A 21461-nucleotide genomic window follows, 5' to 3' on the forward strand; every position below is an offset into this window, starting at 1 on the left:
AGTGAGTGAGTGAATGGGTACTTAAGTGAGTGGGTGCGTGAATGGGTAAATGAGTGATTGGATGAGTGAATGAGTGGATGAGTGATTGAGTGGATGAGTGAGTGAGTGAGTGGATGAGTGAGTGAGTGAGTGGATGAGTGCGTGGATACGTGAGTGAGTGGGTGAGTGGAAGAGTGGGTGGGTGAGTGGGTGGGTAGGTGAGTGAATGCGTAGTGGGTGAGTGAGTGTGTAGTGACATAAGAAGGGAGGGGCTGCTGGGGGCTCTGGGATCCCGAGGGCGAGCATAGCCAGAGTAGAGTATCTAGAGTATCTAGGCTGTGTAGCTAGGCTGTGTACCTAGGCTGTAACAGAGTATCAGGACTGTAGGAGTGTTGTATTGTAATAAAGAAGTTACATCTACAAGTGTCTCTGGAACCCGTTACATTTGGCGTCAGAAGTGGCTATGGAGACAAGAAGTAAGCCACGTACCTTCAGTCCTGACGGCGATGAAGAGGAGCAGGCAGCGATGGGGCGGCCAACGCCGGCCGACAGCGACGCTGCACCGCCGGCCGACAACAACGCCGCACCGCCGGCTGAGCAGCTGTTTGCTTCGCCGACCGTCCCCTTTCCAGCGTCGGGAGCAGAGATGGAGGAGTCGCTGCTTCGCCTCGCAGAGCTGCTCTGCACCACCGCCTCCCTCCTGGGCGAGCTGCGGTGCTCGCGGCCGATGGCGGGAGAGAGAGAGGAGGCGCGGCGCTCGCCCGAGCCCGCCGCCGCCGCCATTCCCCCCACGGATGTGAGGGATACTTCCGGGAATGACATCACTTCCACCAGAGGAGCAGTGACCGCTGGGAGCGACGTCACTTCCGGGCACAGCGTGTGCCAACCCGACGACGCCGCGTCATCAGCGCTGCGTCCCTCACCGCCGGGTGACAGCTGTTGGCAACCTAGCATACCGCATCATCAGCGCTGCGACCGGACAGTGAGGGCGCCATTCTTACTGTAACCAGCGCCGGGGCCGGCACATCGACCGACACGCTGGTCGCCGCCTTTGCTGCTCTGGCCAAAGGTTGGAGGTCGGGAGACCAGGCCCCTGACACTTCGTACATTTTACGCGCTCCGGATTAATGATTTTTTTTTTATATTTTCTTCGTTGTCGTCGGGGAGTCGTGACTGTTGTTGGGTAAACTGTGTGGAGCTTCGCTCGTGAGTGTTGTCAATGTGTGTGCGAAACTTGCTTGTGATTGTTAACAATGTATGGTTTGTATTGAGCTTTGTTCGTGATTGTTAATGTATAGCTTGTGCTGTCATTGTTAACGATGTATATACTGTATGGGGCATTTATCTTGAGATGGTGAAAATGGACCAGCGGGTGTTGCGTGTCTAACACGAGAGTTGTGGTCCCGTCATGCTATGGCTGACGGCTTGACCTGACGGCCTGGAGGTTGAGACCCTCCGTGGTACGTCTGGAGCAGTAGGCTCGCCCTAACGGCCCGGAGATTGAAACACTCCGAGGCGCGTTGAAATAGTGGGCTGGAGATTCGTGGTGTTCAGGTGTAGTTGTCCCGTTACGTTGGGACTGTATCCCTCAGTTGTTAGGGTGCATGTTGTGCAGGGAGTGAACAATGGGTCGTCTCAGATCGGTCGGTACAGCTATATGCTGCGATGCGAATCTTGGAGAGAGGTTGGGTCTCAGATCGGTCGGTACAGATATATGCTGTGATGCGAGTCTTGGAGAGAGGTTGGGTCTCAGATCGGTCGGTACAGCTATATGCTGCGTTGCGAGTCTTGGAGAGAGGTTGGGTCTCAGATCGGTCGGTACAGCTATATGCTGTGATGCGAGTCTTGGAGAGAGACTGGGTTGAAGTCCCCTCCGATATGGCCGACGTGCCCGGTTTTAGGATGGAGACGCCACGTTGGAAAGGCGGGGGGTGCAAACGGTTGACATGTAATGTCGGTGGTGGTCCTCATTGAGGGCTGCTGGGACGCAAGCACGGGATGCCTTGGAGATGTGGTTCGCGTGTGCGGCCACCATTTATGGACAGGAGCAGGCAGATTTATTTTGGTTGTCATGTAAATTTTATATATATATTTAAAAATGTAGATACTGGAGCAGCCCTGAAGTGCGACTTCTTTGCCCAGTACATGGGTCGGCCCTGAAGTACGACTTCTCGACCCGGGACGTAGACAGATGTCCGGATAAGTGTGTGTAGAGGGATGCTCGACATGTTGGTCTTCGCCTTCTCTCCACCTGACTGATGGGAGGCTAGCAGAGTGGTGTGGATCCCTGCCATCCATGCGGTGGTTGTGTGATTTCGGTTCGATTACCGGTGTTGGTTGTGCATCCAACGCGTCAGAATCTGTATATTTGTTGTTGTTAATTCCCCGTTTTCTATGCGGATCCCGAGGAGGGCTAGGTGTGCCGCGGGTCATTTGTTCACGTGTCATTGCTTCACCTTCTTGTTGATTGATGCTTGTATATAGTGTAGAGTTGTACAGGTTGGTTATGGTTTTTATGGTTGCTTTCTTGTTCTCTTTTCTTTTCCTGTTGAGGCTCGCATATTTTTTTTCTCTCTCTCCCTTTCGTTAATTTAAACTTTCTAATTATTGACAGTCGGGACGGCTGGAGGCTACGTAGAGGGGGGTAATGTAGTGACATAAGAAGGGAGGGGCTGCTGGGGGCTCTGGGATCCCAGGCGAGTCCAGACGCTTAAGCCTCTGGGCGCCAGGCGCTGGGTTCCCAGGGGGTCCAGACGCTTAAGCCTCTGGGCGCCAGGCGTTGAGTTCCCAGGCGCTTAATCCCCTGGGCGCCGCCAACGGGGGGGGGGGGGCTGTGTGTGCTCTGTGGGATGTCTGGTGGCGCACACGGCCCCACCCCTCGTTGGACCAGGCATAAAAGGAGAGCTCCCTGGACGATCAGCCATCTGAAGACCCTGGGATGCTGTGAGAGCCAGTGGTGGGACTCTGGAACTCCCGACTCTACGACCTTGTGAGGGCGAGCGTAGCCAGAGTAGAGTATCTAGAGTATCTAGGCTGTGTAGCTAGGCTGTGTACCTAGGCTGTAACAGAGTATCAGGACTGTTGGAGTGTTGTATTGTAATAAAGAAGTTACATCTACAAGTGTCTCCGGAACCCGTTACAAGTGGGTAAATGGGTTAGTGGGTGAATGGGTGGATGAGTGGATGGATGAGTGGTTAAGTGAGTGGTTGGGTGAATGGGTGGGTGGTTGGTTGAGTGGGTGGGTGGGTGAGTAGGAGAGTTAGTTAGTGGGTGAGTGGGTGAGTGAGTGGGTGGATAAATAGGTGAGTAGTTGGTGAGTGGGTGGGTGGTTGAATGAGTGAGCAGATGAGTGAATGAGTGGTTAAGTGAGTGAGTGGATGAGTGAATGGATAAGTGAGTGAGTGGGTGATTGAGTGGGTGGGTGAATGTGTAGTGTTGTAAATAACAGATGAAGAAACTTATTTAAGGCACACACTGGTTTATTGTCTTTCTTCATACACAGTCCCTATACACACACAGAGGGATATGCGGTTCCCTCACCCGTAGCCTAAGGTACAGCCTCCGTACCTGGCAGGACCTATACACGGCTCTTGACGGCTAGCCTAGGGAGGGACATCCTCCTAACTGGCGGGGACTATTCTCCGTCTACCCGCTACCCTTGCGTCCTCCAGCTGGGACCTAGGGGAGGCTAGCTTGACCCACCGCTGGCTCGGTGGGTCCCCTGATCACAGGTCGTGCCAAGCCTTAGCAAGAGCTGGAAGGCTGGGGAGCCAGGGTCCTGCCTGCCAGGACCTATTCTCCCCTTGACCACTGGTAACACTGAACCTTAGCTCTTTGAAGAGGTGGAAGGCTTGGTCCAGGGTCCTAGCCATCTTGGGCTAGCTTGAGTATCTGTCTGAGGAGAACTGGCGGGCGCTCGCCCTTTTATACCCGTTTGTAATGGTCCTTATCCAATCCCATGCTCCTTCGTGCGACCCTCTGATTGGTTCTCTAGACTCTGTTTTCGATCCTCTGTTACCTTAACTGACCCTTGGCCGTTGGTATGGCGGGAAAGTGTATTTACGATCCACTCCCACCTTTCCCTGACCCCGGCCGTTGGTCCCAGAGTGGTAACACTGCATTTCCCCTCTCATTACATAATGCCCCGCAGGTTACCGAATAGAGTGTGTCTAAGCACCTCTACAAATGGATGATTGGGTGAGTGAAAAGTTGAGTGAGTGGGTAGGTGGGTGAGTAGATGAATGACTGAGTGAATTAGTGAGTGGATGAGAGAGTGAGTTGAGTGGGTGAGTGGGTGGGTGGATGAATAAGTGTCGTATTACTTTAAAATAATATGCTTGCAGTATTGGTACTAATAATAAAAGCAGTGGCAGAAGCAAATCATCATCTTACACATAACGTGGTACCACGCATATCGATGGTAGTAGTACACTGCTCCCGGCGTCGGTTCTCGCCCACGCGTAGAGGTCTCCGCTCGATGTTGCGGCACCCCGTCCTCGGCCACCGGTCGATATCTGATCAAACATCGCCCCCATTGATCGCCAAGAACAACCGGACCAGATGCTGACGTCTCTGTTGCCCCCAACGCCGATGAGGATCCCTCCGGGGGACGCCGAAACGTCCTTGAACGTGCTGCTGAATGGAGTGGAGCAGACTGCTGCTGTGGGGAGATAAAGATGGGTGGGCGGGTGGGTGAGTGAGTGAGTGGTTGATTGGATGGATGAGTGGGTGGGTGCATGAGTGGATGGATGAGTGGTGAAGTGAGCGGTTGGGTGAGTGGGTAGGTGAGTGGGTGAGTTGGTTTGTGAGTGTGTGAGAGGGTGGGTGAGTGAGTGGCACCTTCACCTCTATCACCACCCCCACCATCACCACCACCATCATCGTCACTACCATCACCAGCACACTCACCATTAACCTCTGTTGTAAAGATGAAGAGAGATCCCACCATCATCATCATCACCACCACCACTATCGCCACCATCATCAAAGACCTCAAGATTATTTTCCAGAAGGGGCTAGCCAGCTAAGTGATGGGAATGCTATCGATGTTCTAGAAGGGCTAGAGAATATTCTGACTTATAAAGATCCTTGCAATGCATGGAAATATATGTTAATTGTTTATGTTCATACTGAGTAAATATTAACAATTTAACCAAGGTCTCCAATAGCGCACGTACACAGACATTTGAACCTATACACACACGTAAGAATACAAAGACAAATATCCCCCGTCTTGCCTTAACAGCTTAAGGGGTTAGGCGCTGTTAGCGAGTAGCAAGCTGCCTCTGAAGGCTGTCGGCACTGTGGTACACACAGAGGGGGTGGGTGGCCAGCACCACGCACGTCTGACCGCCTTTGTCTTCCCAGTGGCGATGTTTACTACAGCACCACTTCATGGAGATGCTGAGTCGACTTAGGGGATGCCCAGTACAAATTCAGATAACACTGTGTATCAAAAAAATTGTTCCTGGGTAGTAAGTATTATTTCCTAATTGCTTATGCCTCGAATGTATATAAAATGCCTCTTATTTCCCACAAATTAAGCTTTTGTGACCAGGACATTGATCTTTTGAAAGGTAGCTATTTTCAATGAAAAAACGGGCGAAATTGTATATTTTCTTTCACATAGAGTCAGAAAAAATTGCAAATTTATCAAAATAAACATGTATTTATACTAAAGCAATACAAAAATGACTACAAAATATCGATTAGACACCAAGACGAACGACCACAGGCGAAACAGGCCACGACGGACTGATTTCTTTGTGGGGAGGAACAATCTCGAAAAACTACTCAATTCTAAATCTTTTGTAGTAATTGTCTCTACTTTTTAGGCATAGTCGATTACGAAATAACATTTATTAGGCCGTAAGGTGAACTAGGAAAAAGTGGCTAGAAAATGATTTTGGTTCCCACACCTGGGAACTACTTTTTAAATGATTTTCTTCATAGACAAAACCATTTTCGACTTTATGTTTAAAGTTCTCCGCAAAATACTCTGCAGTTTTTTTTTCAAAATCCATAAATGTATATAATTGTGAATTGGAAAAAACGAAAATCTTATGCTGCCGGTTTTGTTTGTAACTTTATTTATATACATTTTAGCAACACCAAATATCTCTCAAACTGACACTTATACATGTACCTAAACACTTGAGACAGGTTTTGGTGCATTATATACTCAAGTGTGAATGTAGACCATGAAATAGGGCACATTTGTAGAAAATATGCTTAAACTTCACGGATTGGCACTAAGCAAAATCAAACATAAACATTTTAAATTTAGCAAAACTGTGATGTTTTGTACATCAACATTTTCAGTAGGTACTGTGTAATCACAGAAAGATACAAATATAAGCACACTTTGGCCCAAGTTGGCTGAAATGACTCGACATGTTGCACTGTCCCCTTGTTTTGGAATGCTGCCAAAAAAATACAATTCTACCATAGATTATTTACAGCTCAAAATCACCTTAAATTATAACACAGCGCATAATTACTCATCGGTATCATCCCTATCACTATCAGAGCCATCATCCCATGTAGGTCTTTCTTCTGTTTTCTGTGAAACATTTGCACAATTTTGGCATCGACATAAATCAGTACAAGACAGTCTTGCAGACATATAGGAACATCTTCCAGTCTCACATTTGCTGTGCTTGCAACTGCAGTGGACTGCCTGAAACACACTTTCAGGAACAGGATTTCTAGTCATCCAGGTCACTGTTAACTCACCATCCTCGAGGTGCCATCCATTGCCAACGGGTGAAGGGGCACACATTATACCTTTCAGAGAATGTCTCATTATGGCTGCTTGGTAGTTTGCCCTTTTGCAGTGTTGGTACAGGGCGTCACTTGTCGGGGGCATGAATAGTTCTGGAAAAGCTGACGATGCCATAGAGAATGCTTTGTATCTTGCATCGTTGACATTTTCGGCAGATGACTGGCCATACAGGTGGCACATATGTGCAAAGTAGCTCAAAGGTAGACTGATCTAGGTTAAAACTGCTACCCAGATTTGTAAAAGCAGTCAGATATTCCTCTTTCTTACAAGCAACAGAAAATGCCTTTTGCTTTTGCCATAAAAGGCACTTGTAGAGTCACAACCTGAGAAGGTATGGATCCCAGTAAGTGCCAAACAGACACTTGTGCCGAGAGCTGACGACACCTTAGCTAAGTCAATGAGCCTTGTTTTGTTGCGAACCCCCGTGAAAAAATACAACCTACATGGTAAATCCGGCTGCAGACTTTAAGCAATCGCTGCCACATCAGTATCAGGGCTTTTGATGACTACAGTTTGATGTTCCTGTGCAGCATGTTGTGCATGTAAAAACACCCTGGTGTCACATTCCTCATGATCACATGTCAGATCTTCAACAGCACTGAGAGTATGTAAACCCTCCATTACAGTCACGCAGTGTACAAGCTTAAGTCATTTCCCACAGTGGTAAGATCAGCCTCTCGCCACACAACGTAGAGGAATTCTTCCAGTGCTTCTTTGTTTGTTCCATCTGATAGAAACTTTTCCATTGTGTTGGTGTCTTCTGATCCACTCCATAAATTTTCACCAGTTGTGTACCACCACCAGCTCTACGTGACCGTTCTAGGTTTTTAATACTCATGTTTGGATACTGGTCAATCACAAAGTCTATCCGTGTACAGTTGTGTTTCAGAGCAAGTTTGACTATGTACTGCAGTATGGTCTCTGCAAGCTCTCCAAAGGTACTTGGTATTGACCGAATGGCTTGAATGACAGAATTTCCCGCAGGTAAATTTTTCTACTTTGACCTATGACGAGTAATCTGGAGAATAGTTTCTTGTCGGCACGTAGAATCACTTCTTTGCCTGCTGCAGATTTCTTCTTTGTCTTTGCTTGGTCACTAAAGGTCTTCAGTTTTTGTGTTTTTATGGGAGCAAATATGTCAACTGATGATGATAAGAGTCTTTGGTCCATAAACTTTTTGACAGCATTTTCCCCCTTTTCTGGAGCTGCGAGCAAATACCACATGATTTCTTCAGCTGCTACTGTCCCAAAGCTATGACACATAATGCCATCTTGGTGTGTGTCAAAAGGATTCAGCATGGAATCTAGGGTGGAAATTATTCTGGTCACAGCCATTTCATCAGCATGAATTTGTGTGCTGTCAAGATCTTTTCGTTTCCTTATATCGGGAGATTTACCTGCCATTGCCTCACATTGTCTTGCTATGGCAGCCCTTTCATATTGTGACAATATCCAGCGATATACTGCAGCCCGATTCTGTGTTAACCCTGTCCAACCACCCTTTGTCTTGGAATCTCTGTTGCATGTTTGCTCAATGGCCTGGTCACAAAACAATCGAGGCAAATCCATGGACACTTTGACGTTGGGCAGTCCACTGGCCTTCAACACTGAGCTCACTGTGGCAAGAAGGATGTGTGAGGGGCAAATTGATCATTTCCAGCAAGTAAGAAGATAAATACCTAGCATAATTTACATGATCGTACGCAAAAAATCATGCCATCATCAAGCGCACTGTTGACAGATTCTCGTGTTGCTCTCACAAATAGAAGGGGTATCTGTACCATGTCGATGTATGAACTCCAGAAGGCAAACGTTGGGTTTTCTGCACTTCTTATTTTAACAAAGTCTTCATATTTCGATCACATTTTGTCAAATATCTCATTTGCACACAAAACAACCATTGTTCTGTCCGGGAATGCACATTTGATCTCATTGATGGCATCCAGACACTCATATCTCTCCTCTTGTGGCAGAGAATCTAAGAAGGTGAGAAGTCTCATGCATTGCAGACTCTCATACAGAAGTTTGTGTGCCCTCATGCTGCGGTTGTAATTATGACCACTGATCACTCCATTGATGGATCCTGGGGCAACAACTTTGGACTCAATGAGTATGTCTTGCAGTCCTGCATCTCCAAACCCTTTTCCTAGAATGCTCAGGTAGGACATGCATGTGTGAAATTGACCTAGTCTAATCACTTTACGCTGAATAAAGTCATCATCTTTCCAGCGGATTTGCTGAGCTTTGGCATATATAGCTTCGTCAAAAACTAACACTATATGGTCCAGTTCTAGCTGATTATAAATTTGGACACTTCGCTTCAGAATTCTGTCGGTGAAGCCTCAATGACTGGAAGAAAATACAGTTGTAATGCGAGCGTAAACGGCCTCGCGGATGTGACGTAACAGGTGGGAGGAGTTAAGGTCACGTGGGGAGGGGGAGAGCTTTTAAGGGCAGGAACCGGAAGGTCTGGAGGAGAGTGTGGGAATAAAGACAGGAGGAGGCCACGCAGGGCAGGAGTTGGAAAGTGGCGTGATCGCCACAGGTCGGGACTCGGCACCGTTGGCCAGCGGTGTCCGGGCACGGAGGAGACAGAGAGCCAGCAGCGGGGCTGCATAGAGAGCAGCCGTGGGGCTGCAGGTCAGAGGAAGAGAGGCTGAGTGGAGAGCCAGCAGCGGGGCTGCATAGAGAGCAGCCGTGGGGCTGCAGGTCGGAGGCAGAGAGGCTGTGTGAAGAGCCAGCAGCGGGGCTGCATAGTGAGCCAGCAGCAAGTCTGCAGGAGGGACGGCAGCAGTGGGGCTGCCGAGCGGGAGATGGAGGAGACTCTGAGCGAGACGCCGTGCAGGCAAGGTTGTATGAACCACAATAAAGGACAACGGAGACAGACCCAGTGCAAGAGTCCTTTATTACACTGGTGTCAGAAGTGAAACGGCATGTCAAAACAGCTCAGAAGAAAAAATATCCACGCACCATCGTCTGCTACATCTTCTGACGATGACGACCTTCCTCAGGCAGTGGCGCTGCCAACGATGGAGGGAGATATCGACGCGGGAACGAGTGGTGGCCCGGGAGTGCAAGAGGTCGCCGCTTCGGTGGATCCGCCCGCGCCGGGGGACGCTGACCAGCGATGGAGACAGATGGCGGCGCAGCTGGAGACTTTGAAGACCGTCTTGGAGCAACTGTGCGACCTCGTCACGCCGGCGATGGGTTCGGGGAGGCCCGGGGGGGACCAACAAACCAGGGCCTTGCCTGCGCCGCCAGCACCCTCCGCCACGCGGCACGAGGACGCCATCTTGGGCGTGGCAGGGGAAGAACCGCGGGAAGCCGCCATCTTGCACCCTCCGCGGCGGGAAGCCGCCATCTTTGACACGTTGCGGTGCGACGCCATCTTGAACATGCCACGCGACGCGCCGTCTGCAGAGGACAGCGGAGCGAGGACCCGCAGCCGTCACTTGACAACAGTTAAAGAATTTTCAATTGGAGGCGACTGGAGTGCATTCGCCTGCCGATTTTTGGCGGCGGTACGCTCCGCCAGATGGATGGAGGCAGAGGCCCTGGAAGTTCTGCCAACTCTTCTCGTCGATGAGTCGGTCAGATTTTTCCGTTCCATCAAGGCCGAGAAGAAAAAGACTCTGAGAGGGGTTTTTGACGAGATGGCGGATGCGTACAAGCCACCGGATGACGCTCACCGACGATTCGTTCAGCGCCAGCGGGCACTCGAAGAGTCGCCGGTGGCATACAGGGGTGCTGTCCTGGAATTGGCCATGGCCGCATACCCTGAGACGGAGCCTGACCTATTGGAACCCCTTATTTTGGGCAAAATGCTTGAGCTGTCGAGATTTGGGGATCCCTATGCCGGTGTGCGGCTATGAGAAGTTGACGTCTCAGGCTGCTGTGAAGTGTTTGGATGCCCAGTTTAATCGGCGCCGTTGGAAGCAGGTGACGGCGTGGACGGGGGGGCCCATCGTGGAAGGGGGTGCCGTGCGTTGGGATCCCAAGAAGGCAGTGTACGTTCCTGACGGGGGGGTCCCGCAGGAATTGATGGCCGCCTCTGCGCAGTGGCCTGCCCGGGGAGGGCCGGGGCCGCGATCTGCGCCGCCGACGCGGGAGCGTTGGGATGGGGGGAGTGCTGTGCGTCGTAATGACGTCGAGTGTTTCCGCTGCGGTCGCAAACGCCACTTAGTCAGGGATTGCTGGGCCCGTATCCCGGGGCTGCCCCAGCAGGAGGCCTCGACCGCAGACGTGCCACGGAAGGACCCTCCTGGACAGACAAGTCGGTGCGCAGCAGACACCCGGCAAGGCTTGGCACCTCATTCATCACCGTTGCCGCGCGATCCGGGTGTCGTTAACAACGGGAGGCCGCCGACTGGCCTATGTCTCTTGGTAACGCAGTGGCGTAAATTGGCATGGCGGGTTGTTGCGGCCGGTACTGGTTCGTCCACTGTGCCGGGTTCTATACAAGGGGTCGACGTGCGCATTTTAGTGGACTCCGGTGCGTCCGCGACGATTATATCGGATGTCATTTTCCATCTGTTGGGCATCCCGCCGGACGCAGTGCGCCCGGTTTACGATTCCTGTGTAGCAGCGAACGGGGGGAGTATGGGCATTGTGGGCCAGGTGGACGCCAATATATCCATCGGGGGGGGGGGGTGTCGGCCTCGGGAACTGTGTTGATTTCGAGGTCCCTTGCGGTTCCGTGTTTGTTGGGAACTGATTTTCTGGCCAAAATGCCCATTCTAATAAGAGCTAATCAAAATTGCATTGAATTACCGGGGGGTCGAAAAATTACATTTTTGCCGTCGCCCTGGGGGTGACCCGCTCCGGTCTGCCAGGTACAGGCGCTGTCCGAAGTATCTGTTGACATTCCACCTGGTTCACAGATGCTTATCCCCTTGCGATATCGGAAACCGGTGCCTGGTCGGGAAGGAGCGCCTGGGGTTTTGTTATCGCCGTCCGCAACCATAACGGGCGGATTGGCGCTGGTCGGGGCGCAAACTATTATCCGGCCGGACCAGCAGCCGTTTTTGCAGGTGCTTAATGGGAGTACGGAGAATGTTTGCGTGCCGGCCGGAACGGTCGTGGCCCATGCCACAACAGCGTTCATGGCCCAGGACGATCTGAGCCGCCGAGATGTGGTTGGCGGAGTTTTGGGCCCTGTGGGCCAAGATGATCGCTGGGTCGCCGAATTGTGTGGAGAAAATTCATCCCTGACCGGGGAACAGTGATCCGCGCTTCGCGCGCTATTGTTGAGCTATTCCGATGTGTTTAGCTCCGACGATCTGGACTTGGGACGCACCTCCCTGCTTTCCCATCATATTGACACAGGGGATGCTGCTCTGATTCGGTTGAACTCGCATCGGATGAGCCCGGCGGAGCGAGACCATGTTCGTGGAGCAGTGGATGACATGCTGGCTGCGGACATAATATCTCCGTCTAACAGCCCATGGGGCGCGCCTGTAGTCTCGGTGAAAAAGAAAGATGGCAACTTGCGATTTTGCGTCGATTTTCACAAATTAAACAAAGTGTCCGTGGCGAATGCGTACCCCCTGCCGCGTATGGATGATTCCCTTGATGCCTTGTCGGGGGCGAAGTTCTTTTCGACGCTGGATCTCTCTTCGGGATTCTGGCAGCTTCTTCTCGATGAGTCCTGGCGGGAAAAGACTGCTTTCTGTACACCGCATGGCCTATTTCAATTTAATTGTCTTCCAATGGGGTTGAATGCTGCCCCTGCCACATTTCAGAGGTTGATGGAGCTGGTATTAACGGGGTTGCAGTGGGAGACATGTCTGATATATTTAGACGATATCATCGTCTTTAGCCGCACATTTGACGAACATCTACAGAGACTGGAGGCGGTGTTCGCCAGGATGCGCTCCGCCAATCTGAAATTTAAACCTAAGAAATGTCACCTATTGCAATGGTCCGTGCGCTATTTGGGACATATAGTCAGTGCCGACGGGGTTGCCACGGATTCCGGAGAAGACGGCGTGCGTCCGCAACTGGCCAACCCCGGCCATGGTGGGGGATGTGCGTCGCTTCTTGTGGTTTGCCTCATATTGCCGTAGGTTCGTTCCCAATTTTGCAATGATCGCTCGGCCTCTGCACCTCCTTACGTGTAAAGGATGGAAATTTAGTTGGGGACCGCCAGAGAAGGCGGCGTTTAAGGGCCTGCGCGATCTTTTGGCAACGGCGCCGACATTGGACTATCCCGATTTTGATCACCCCTTCATTCTGAACACTGACGCGAGTGACACGGGCATTGGGGCCGTTCTGTCACAATCCAAAGGCGGTGTGGAACGCGTGGTGGCGTACAGTAGCCGCGTCTTGTCCCCCGTGGAAACCCACTACTGCGTCACTCACCGTGAACTTTTGGCCATTGTCTATTTTCTCCGCCAATTTCGGCCGTATCTCTACGGCCGTTCGTTTATTGTGCGCACGGATCATGCGGCTTTACAATATGCTCTGAGGGTAGACCAACCATCTGGCCAGCTGGCACGATGGTTGGACACTCTGCAGGAGTTTTCCTTCCAAATGCAACATCGGAAGGGGGCGCGTCACGCGAATGCGGACGCGCTCTCCAGGTTACCACAAGGATCTCCTTGCGCTTGCGCGTCAGGTACGCATAGGTGTACGCCGACCCAGCAGCCCCCTTCGGCCTATTGCGTTGGCGGTCGAGGTGCCTGAGGCTCCAGTGTGCCCGGGACCGGCCGATGGGGTTCTGAACCTTCCACGAGCTGTGTGGATTCGTGAACAAATGCTGGACGACTCGTTGGGGACCCTGTGGAGTCGGGCTGCAAAGGGAGGGGGGGGGACTGGTTTCCGGGGGGACGCTGGGGGCCGCTTTCTGCGACAGACTGCTGATGTGGAGGGAGGGGTTACATGATCGCTGGCGTCTGGTTGTACCGTCGTCGTTACGGTACGAATTGATTAGGACTCTGCATTGCGACACGCTATTACATCTGGGGGTGCAGAAGACCTTGTTGACGTTGCAGCGAGACTACTTCTGGCATGGCATGACGACGGATGTCGTCGGGCACGTTCGCGCGTGTCCCGAGTGTGCCCGGTGGAAGCCGCCTAAACACCCATATGTGCCGCCGATACAGTCTATACAAGTGTCTCGAGTTAACGAGTTGGTGTCCTGGCCCTTGCCCGACCAGTCGGCAGCGTCCATTACGGACGCCTTTCTATTTGGATATGTCATGGACAAAGGGGCGCCGGAGAGGCTGCTCACGGATCAGGGCTGGAATTTTTCTTCTAAATTGTTGGGGGAGGTGTGTGCTGCTCTGGGGACCAAAAAGATCCGGACATCCCCCTACCACCCGCAGACGGATGGCATGGTGGAACGACTAAATCGGACGCTGTCAGCCATGCTGTGTCACACGGTTAATGAGAAGCAAGCTGACTGGGATTTGCACATCCCTGGGGTACTCTCGGCATACCGGATGACGCCTCATGCGTCCACAGGATATTCTCCGTTTTTTCTCATGTACGGTCGCGAAAACGTGCTGCCAATGGATGTGCAGTTGGGAACGGGAGTGAGTGGACCTACTAAGCCTCTCCCCGATTACATTCAGGACGCCGTTCGCCGCGTCGCTGAGGCGAGGGAGGGGGCCAGAGTGGCTACTGCCAAAACCCAGGCCCGAAACGAACGCTGCGCTCGACGCTCGAAGGGGAAGTGCCCCTGGAAGGTGGGGGACATGGCTTGGCTGCATTGCCCGCAGGTGCGAACAGGAACCTCCCCTAAATTGCATAAACCATGGCAAGGGCCTGTTAGGCTCATTGAGGTTCCTAACCCGCAGTCCGCGTGCGTTTGGTTCGGATCTCGGTGCTGGTACATCCATACATCTCGCTTGAAACCATACGTGGCCCCTCGAACGGATGCGTCATCTCCTGATGTTGCCTTGCCGGTGTCTGTTGCTGCCGACGCACCCTTGCCTGTGCCTGTTGACCCTGCAAGAGCGCCTGTCGTGCCTTCTACAGACAAACTGGCCGTGACACTGCAGGAGGCAGCGGACTCTGCTCTGAGTGGGCCTACCACGGCTGCGGGGACACCTGACCCGCCGCCCTTCCAACCCCACCACAGACACGGTTTGTGGGACACCCCGGACTCTGGTCCTTCGGGGGAACGGGACCTTGGCGTTGGCGGGCCTCCAATAGCGACAGGCGGTTTTGATCCTGTCGCTCCTAAAACCCCGTCGCGTTCTCGGTCTGCAGGGGGGCCGCCGCTCGTCCGGGACGGGCCGGCGACCTGCACGCGTTCGAAATCCCTTTCTTTTCGTTGATTGTTGTTCTCGTTCTTGTTGTTATTGTTATATTCGTTGTATTCTTAGGTTTTTTCGGTAAACCTAAGAATATGAATCCTTGCAGTCACGAAAGTTTCAAATCTAGAATATATTCGTTGTATTCTCCGTTGTCCGTTCACGGCTGATGGTTGGTGGTCGCTCGCATTGCTTGTTCTGTTTCAGCCGAGGACGGCTGGAATTTTCTCTACGGGGGAGGGTGGTGTAATGCGAGCGTAAATGGTCTCGTGGATGTGACGTAACAGGTGGGAGGAGTTAGGGTCACGTGGGGAGGGGGAGAGCTTTTAAGGGCAGGAACTGGAAGGGCTGGAGGAGAGTGTGGGAATAAAGACAGGAGGAGGCCACGCAGGGCAGGAGGTGGAAAGTGGCGTGATCGCCACAGGTCGGGACTCGGCACCGTTGGCCAGCGGTGTCCGGGCACGGAGGAGACGGAGAGCCAGTAGCGGGGCTGTATAGAGAGCAGCCGTGGGGCTGCAGGTCGGAGGCAGAGAGGCTGTGTGAAAAGCCAGCAGCGGGGCTGCATAGTGAGCCAGCAGCAAGTCTGCAGGAGGGACGGCAGCAGTGGGGCTGCCGAGCGGGAGACGGGGGAGACTCTGAGCGAGACCCCATGCGGGCAAGGTTGTACGAACCACAATAAAGGACAACGGAAACAGACCCAGTGCAAGAGTCCTTTATTACACAGTGCTGACTTTTGCAGAGTGCCATCACCTTGAAGTAATGTATGTAAACCTGTCCAGCTTGGTATTGTGCATCTTTCAGCATCTATGGACTTTACAAAAACATATGCCAGTTTAGTTTGTACAGCAGACACCGTGTTCAATTTGTATGTGTCCGCCTGTAATGGAACACTTTCCTAATAAAACAAGTTCTGTGGTCCTTGTCTATTAGACTGATGGTATTGTTCGACAGGGATGCTAGGGGGTACTTTCAATGAGGTTTTTCCCTTCTGTAGTGGTTGTCTGTTTGTTGTTGACACAGGTTCAACTACAAATTTTTGCAGCATAATCCCATTTGTGTGGTGGGTAGTTCCACGACCTGACAGTGTCTCCTCCCCAAAGTCAATATTGTCCCACACAAGTACTGTAGGAACCTTCTTTGAGAATGCCTTTGGTATTTTGTCTCTGCCCTCTACTAGTTGAAGTTGGGCAAGGCTAGTGTCTAGACTCATCTAGAATATCAACATAATGGGTCAGTGTTAGTTCCTCAGTTGCACCCATAATCCAGGAAATCAGATTGTACAGTTCAATTGGAACGACAGATTTTGCCTCGCTCACATTTAGGTCATCTGATGTGGGTGGCCACGGGCATTTCATACCGGGAGAGTCACACAGAAGCATCTTTAATATTAATGCCGCACTGTAAAGTGTCCTCGTGTCCTCTGCAGTATTGATGGAGGCCATTGAACTTGGTCTTTGTGGACCAGCTTTTGCACTAGCCCTGTTTTCACAGTCACTTTCGCTAGTTACCTCAGTTGACTCTGTTGTTTCTGTACCTGATGGATGAGGTAGCTTGTCTATCAGCTTATCTGTAGACAATGTATCAACGAAAACCATCTCACTTATGTTGTGCTTCTTGGGGGAGTGAAACACCAGCTGGGAGAAATCACGGACCAACCTCCTACTTTTGAAATGTGAAAATGTGAGGGAATTATTAATTAATATTTATTAATATAAAATATTGCTAACTCACTGTTCTTCTGAGGTCACAGTAACTGATGCACTAGACTGTGTCAAGAACCTGGTGTACTGTCTATAACAGGACTTGTGGTATCGCACCTCCAGAGACACAGTCTTTGTCTCGAATATGCACAAGAATGCTAGTGTCTTACTTCATCTCAGCAGCTTTCAGCAAATTGCCTGTAAATAAATAAATAAAAACGAATTAAACTAATAAAAAATTGTGTTAAGAGTTAAACAATATTGAGTGTTATGGCTGTAGCTGTATGCAAAACAATGCAAATCTGTCTCTGACTGTAAAATAAACATTACATAAATTTTGTAATTGAAAATTAGCCATGGTACCCAGCATAAGGGAATAAAAGTTCAAACGTGTGTGTTTGTGTGTGTTTTGTTTTTACCTACCTGCTGACGTTTCTGCCTGTGAAAGATGGTCCTTCTGGCGTTTGCCTCCCACAGTAATGTACTTGTCCGTTTTCTTACAAATTATGCACAAGGCAGAAAACACAGGACCAGCACAAGCTACTGGCAGGCAGGTCCTGGACCTAAGTTTTTTTGCGGGACAATCAACTGCAGCAATACTAACGTTACTACCCGATGGCACAGACTGGCCTTGATCTTGAGCTTCAGGACGCTGTGTGGCCCGTTTCTCGGCCGCATCCAAGCGCTTTTTGTCAATGAAACGCCTGTAGCAAGTGGAGTGAAACCCATCGTCTTCGGGAACATTGTCAAACTCGATTTCTAGACAATGTTTGTATGTGTCTGCTATTCTGCGATTCTCACCTTGCAAAAAAGCCACCGTTTGATGCAGTTTATGAATGTATCCCACCGTGTGCGTGTGAAATCCTTTGTTTCTTCTTTCTTTATGGACGTGAGATGCATGTAGCGTTGTTTAAAATACTTTTTACAGACTTTTGAAGGAGGTCTGGCCGTAATTTCCTCCTCTTCACTACTCGATATTGACAACAAGGGCGCAGACATATTGGACTAATGTTTATCTCTCGTTCCAAAAAGCGGCCACCTTATTGGTCTAGCGGGAAGCACGTGACGATTGTTCCGCGAAGCCTCGTCACTGATGATCAAAATATAATTACGCGAGGAAAGAAATATTGCCGACTTTAAACAGTAATAAAAAAAATCAACTGCAGGATTAAATATGGAGAACTTTTATTTTCACGCCCAAAAACAATAGATCTTTTTATTAGAATGAAAAGAATTTAGTGCCCCATATATGGGAACGGGATTAAACGTAAAACGTCTTCACCTTACGGCCTATATTACCCAGGAACAAACATTGTGTTATGCAGCGTAATCATCAACACCAGTGTTGGCTGTGATCGGGAATCAAACTCAAAGTCGCCGGATTCGTAGCGCGGTGCGGCGCAAACCCGTACCACACCACCACTCCCACCACAGTGAGTGTGGTGAGTACCGTGCGTGTGGTGAATACCGTGGGTGTGGTGAATCCTGTGAGTGTAGCGAGTACCGTGAGTATGGTGAGCGTCGTGGGTGTGGTGAGCGCCGTGGGTGTGGTGAGTGCCGTGGATGCAGTGAGTACCCTGGGTGTGGTGAGTACCGTGAGTGTGGTGAGTACCGTGAGTGTGGTGAGTACCATGAGTGTGGTGAGTACCGTGAGTGTGGTGAGTACCATGAGTGTGGTGAGTACCGTGAGTACCGTGGGTGTGGCGAGTACCGTGAGTACCGTGGGTATGGTGAGTACAGTGAGTGTGGTGAGTACCGTGAGAGGTGAGTGCCATGGATATACACTACACTACTATGTACTACACTATATACTTCGCCTGCATATGCCGGAGGGCACCCTGCAAGGTAAACCGGTCTGCCGGGAGGATCGTGATGAACGCGGCGAGGTCCTCATCATCCAGCATGGCCAACCAGCCGGTCATCTCCAAGTGGGAGGTGAACCAGCGCTGGAAGGCTGCCAGTCACCGCCAGCAGCTGAAAAGACTTTAAGTGGCGGCAGGAGTCGCTGCACGGGCTGCAGCCGACCTCCCAGTAGCGCCGCGGGCCCCGTTGTTGTTGTTGTTGCAGCATCGCCTTGGACGGCAGTCACTCCGATGATGACGGGACAACTGCTGATTGGCCACCGTCCGGGCAGGTCGTGACCCCCGTCCCATGGTGCACCGCGAGGTCGGTGGAAGCGGTACCTGCTGTGGCGGGAGAATCAACATTTTTGGGGGGAGTTGGAGGTACGATGGAGGCAACGTCCATTGGCCGCTGAGCTGCACTCTCCACCCCTGCTGCCACCTCCTCGCGGTGAATTTCCCCCAGGATGGAGGCGGCGGCACTAAGTAGCTCAGCGAGGTGAAGGTGCGCCTCCTGCAGCAAGCGATGCAAAGGTGGTAAGGCGGCGGGCAGCGGGATAGGCAGCTGCTCAGCTTACAGTGCCTCCTCATCGGCAGCCACAGTCGCAGGAACCGTGGCCGCCAGTACATCGTCGTCGCCGTCCGGGCTCTGGGTGCGTCCTCTTCTTCGTATCTTCATGACCACTTCTGGCACCAAATATAGTGGATTCCACGGAGACTAGAGACGTAGTCTTTAGAGGCAACACGGTTTATTTAAATCTTAACAGAAAGCCCCCTTTACTCCCACTACCTGGAGAGGTATGGGCTCCAGGCTGACGTGCCTTATCACTGGGGCTATGGGCTCTGAGTCCCCTAGCTAAGGGTGACCTAGGGGAGGCTTAAATGACCCGACTCAGCCAAGGTGCAGGTCTCGACCACTGGTCCGTGTTCAGCCCTGGCCCTTAAAAGGACGTCCGGATCCCAGGGTCCTAGCCTAGCTGGTCTTCTGTCTTCGTCTTCAGAGCACTGCCTTGAGCCGTCCTGAGGTCTGTCTTTTAAACACCCCTCGGGGACTATCCGTCCCCGGTACCGCCCCCTTTCTGGATCCTTCCAGGGGGCTCTGGAATAACCCCCCAACCTCTCACCTGGGGTTGGGAGGGGGGGAACTCAGCCTCTCAACGGTCCTGCTCTCTCTCTCTAGCTCAGGGTGCACTCCCTATAGACCCGTGCCCGCAACTACAGGTATACACAGGGGCGGTGTGTGATATGTATTTCCGACGCTACACATACAGAAGCACAGTTGGCTATGTACAGTGCGAAGGAAGTTCAACATGCATACAGTAGCACTGTTGGCTACGTATGGTTAAAAAGAAGTTCAACATACAGTTACATTGGAGAAACCAAACGACATGTCTTGGACCGCATCCGTGAACATAAAGCAGACCTGAAACACGGTAGGACAAACACCTCAGCCGTGGCAGATCACTGTTACAATTCAGTGGGCTCACATGACATTGACATTTCCATGCCAGAGGTTCTCTGCAAGCTATCTGGCTATCATGAGAGATTCGTTCATGAGGCGATCCACATATACAAACACAGAGACAATTTCAACCGAGAAGATGGATTGTGGCTTAGCAATCATTGGAAGGACGTAATAAACCATTTCGGATCTTAACTGATTGTGTTCACGTTTACGGTGACTCTCAGACCGCGTTCCACTCACTGGCATTGTATTCTCCGCAGGGAATGGATTCTTTGCTTCTCTACTCTCCCATTGTCATATCTCGTTGCTGCCTCTTAGTATCTTTCACACGACGGTCAATGGTACAGTGTATAATAACAAATAGTATAACATTTATATGCTTAATACAATGTACAAAGTAATATATAGTATCGTAATTGTATCGTGAATATATAGCAGTGTGATATACATTAGGGTGGGTACAATAATACATAGTGTAATATAACAATGTATAAGGTATAGGGTGGTTTATAGCAATACAGTATGTAATTTAATGTTGGGTTTGTCTATGGCAGTATATAGTACGTGTAGACTCGTGTGATGTAAGAGAATAAAGTTTAGATGGAAGCATATTATATAAATTTTACGACGTAGAATTGTAATGTATTACCCGTGTGATGTAAGGAAAAAGTTTAAAAAGTTTAGCTGGAAGCATATTATATTTTTTGCGACCTAGAATTGTAATGTATTACTTAAGGTTGGTAGCTCAGCTTATTCAGAGTGTATTTGGCATACTGATGATACTATATAGTTTATACTTTTTTACGTGGTTGTTTGGTTGCTGCAGCTGCATACTATTCACATTCCTTCCCTTTGTTGGTGCTGCCCCTGCCCCCTCCCTTTAATGCTGCTAATCCTGCATAATGCATGGGCATAATATGACTTTGAAAACCCCCCTCCCACCTCCCACGCATTTCACAATTAGCACTATTCGCATTCCTGCATTTCCCATAAATATGCTAAATTCCTCTTCAAATGCAAATTCTTTTGTAAAGGCTCTCTTCCTCCTCCCTCACAGCTTAAATCGACACTCCAAGCCTAAGACATGTCATTTAGACTCTGTCTTATCGACAGACATGTTCTTCACCTGAGGACAGCTGCTTGCGTTGTGGCCGAAACGTCGTGAGAATTATTTTATTATGTTTTATTTGTATTAGTTTATTATTTCCCTTCTACGTGACTTTACCGAAAGAACCAAGAAGAGGTACACCACTTTGTCAAGCCACTGCTAGATGAAGGCCTAACCACGCCATGTCAGCCATTGAGCTTGTTTTGACCATACTTCACTCCGGTCATTGTGGGTGTGGTGAACATTGGTAATGGATTTTTTTAATAGGCTTTTGTGCATGCAATGATCGTAGAACCCTAAAAAAATCAATGAACATCCCTAACTGG

General features: G+C 50.6%; 1 long non-coding RNA gene across 1 annotated transcript in view; it reads right to left on the bottom strand.

Annotated features, from left to right (window-relative positions):
• The window catches only part of LOC133359080 (uncharacterized), a 45449-nt gene extending 40432 nt beyond the window's left edge, over positions 1-5017 (bottom strand). Inside the window, exons 1-2 of the long non-coding RNA XR_009757147.1 lie at positions 4888-5017; positions 4372-4639 (exon numbers count right to left, since the gene is read on the bottom strand). This is a non-coding gene — a long non-coding RNA (uncharacterized LOC133359080). The remainder of the gene's footprint in view (positions 1-4371; positions 4640-4887) is intronic.
• Between the last annotated feature and the right edge of the window lie 16444 nt (positions 5018-21461).

This window comes from Lethenteron reissneri, chromosome 64 (assembly GCF_015708825.2).
Source record: "Lethenteron reissneri isolate LAM-NWPU_2019-01 chromosome 64, ASM1570882v1, whole genome shotgun sequence".
NCBI classification, from domain to species: Eukaryota; Metazoa; Chordata; class Hyperoartia; order Petromyzontiformes; family Petromyzontidae; genus Lethenteron; species Lethenteron reissneri.